The sequence below is a fragment of the Heptranchias perlo genome, unplaced genomic scaffold, assembly GCF_035084215.1.
Source record: "Heptranchias perlo isolate sHepPer1 unplaced genomic scaffold, sHepPer1.hap1 HAP1_SCAFFOLD_383, whole genome shotgun sequence".
NCBI lineage: Eukaryota > Metazoa > Chordata > Chondrichthyes > Hexanchiformes > Hexanchidae > Heptranchias > Heptranchias perlo.
Window position 1 is genome coordinate 100,001 of NW_027139395.1, and position 2,500 is coordinate 102,500.

Here is a 2,500-nt window from a genome sequence, read left to right on the forward strand (position 1 = left end):
AGAGAGAGAGAGAGAGAGAGAGAGAGACACTGACTCACTGACTGATACTGACACCGACACACACACACACACACACACACACACACACATATTATTTATTATTATTTTAAACGACAAAGGTGTTCAGAAGGAAGTCCTGGGGGGAAGGCAGGCAGGGAGGGACGGACACAGGGAAGTCCGCACAAAACAGGTCCCCTGGAACCTCTGACCCAGAAAAACGGGTTCCTGGTGAAAGCAGTCCTGCCCCGCCCTGCCATTAACATGACAATGGACAGGGCCCGGACCAGGCGCAGCGGACGGTAGCGAGCAGTCGGAGGGTGAAAATCCGCCAGTGGGTGAAAAGGAGAGCCGTGCGGTGAGAGGAGGCGGAAAGCGGTTCGCAGACTTTCGCTGTACCTCCGGCGGGCAGCGCCGCACCTCCGAGCGCTCGGTACCGTCCGCTGCGCCTCGTCCTGCCGCACGCGACGAGCCGTCCCCGGAGGAAATCGGCCTCGGCCTTCCTGAGATATCAGTCTCCAGGTGGGACAGAAAAACCGGGGGCCCCCGGCTCGCTTTCGGCGGCCCGCTAGTCGACTTCCCGTCGTGCGAACGCGATCCTTCCGGTACCCTTCGGTGCCCCTTGCCCGACTCTAGCTCCGGTGGTAAAGCGGAGTCGGTCGGTCTGACGGCCGCCGAGTTAGCAGGCGGAAAGCGGTTTGCAGCCTTTCGCTGTACCTCCGGCGGGCAGCGCCGCACCTCCGAGCGCACGGTACCGTCCGCTGCGCCTCGTCCTGCCGCACGCGACGAGCCGTCCCCGGAGGAAATCGGCCTCGGCCCTCCTGAGATATCAGCCTCCATACGGGCGTCACAAATCAGTGGACATGGTCAGCTGCAAAGCAGTGTCATTACAACCTTTCATAAACAACAGGGCAGCACCGCACTGCACTGCACTGCACTGCACCCCACACTACATCACACTTGCCTGCCTGCCTGCCTGCCTGCCGCTGCCTACTCTCACCAGCGGACCAAAGTGAGGATAACACCCCGAAGCAAGCATCTCCCTTGCCGCCCACCAGCCCACACCAATCCCCTTGCCTGCCTCCCACAAATTCCACCAGCGAGGCAAAGTGAAAATCAACCCCCAAAAAACGCACTCCACACCGGCCATCGCCCGCTATACACCCCCCCTGGGGTGAATATTAAGCCCGAGAACACCGACTGTAACCAACCGCAGTGAAAAGTTGAAGTGGCAACTCATTAACCAGATTTACACTTGGCAACTCATAAACCAAATGAACAAAAAATCTGGTTAATGAGTTGCCCAAAATAAATCTGGTTAATGAGTTGCCACTTCAACTTTTCACTGCGGTTGGTTATAGTCGGTGTTCTCGGGCTTAATATTCACCCCGGGGGGGCGGGGTGGGTGATTCTGGGGGTAGTGTCCGGGAGGGTGAGCCTTTTATTCGGCAGGAGGCGTGTGGGGAAATCATCAACCTGTCAGACGATGAGTTGTCACAAATGCCATTGCTTAATGAAAGCTGCGCTCCCGAACTGGACTGACTGTCTGACTGTCTGTCTGTCCGTTTGTCAAGGGGAGGAAAAGGCGGTGGTGGTGGTGAGGGTGGAGCTTTACGCTCAGGAGGGGAGACTTTCCTTCATGCCAATTAATCTGCAGCAGAAAGTCATCCCCCCCCGACTGGGATTCGAAGCCCGGTCCTGACCACGAGACCACCGGGGAGAGCTGCCTCAAGTCCCTGAGGGACCTGGACACGAGGCCGAGGACACACGCACGCCTGCTGCACTGGCAGCAGCGACCAGCAGGGGGCTGACCGGCTGATCCTTCCCTTTCACAGGCAGGCTTTTGGCCCTCGCTCAAACGACAAAGGTGTTCAGAAGGAAGTCCTGGGGGGGAGGGAGGGAGGCAGGGAAATCAGCACAAAGCAGGTCCCCTGGAATCTCACATCTGCGTCCCAGAAAACAGGTCTCCTGGTCAAAGCAGTCCTGCCCCGTCCTGCCATTAACGTGACAATGGACAGGGCCCCGGCAGCTTGAGACACATCTTTTTTTCAATATGCAAGTTCTTTTTAAAAAGGTTTCCTTCCACAGCAGCTCTGAGTAAGAGTGAGAGAGAGAGAGAGAGAGAGAGAGAGACTGACACTGACACTGACACTGACACTGACACTGACACACACACACACACACACACACCGTCTCCCATCCGATTGGTGGACTATGGGATTGAAAATCGAACTTTGAGTTTCAATGCAGGGGGGAGAGCGCGAACGCAGCCCCTCCCAACTACCACACGCGCGTTGTTGTTGTTGTAATATAGAACTGCAAGTTGCCGTTGTCGTGGTCGTTTCGAATCAGCACAAAGTAGGTGCCTCCCTGGAATGTCACACCTGCGTCCCAGAAAACAGGTCTCCCGGTCAAAGCAGTCCCGCCCCCGCCCTGGGATTAACATGACAACGGACAGGGCCCAGTCAGGGAGCAGCTTGAGAGACACCTTTCAATAGGCGCT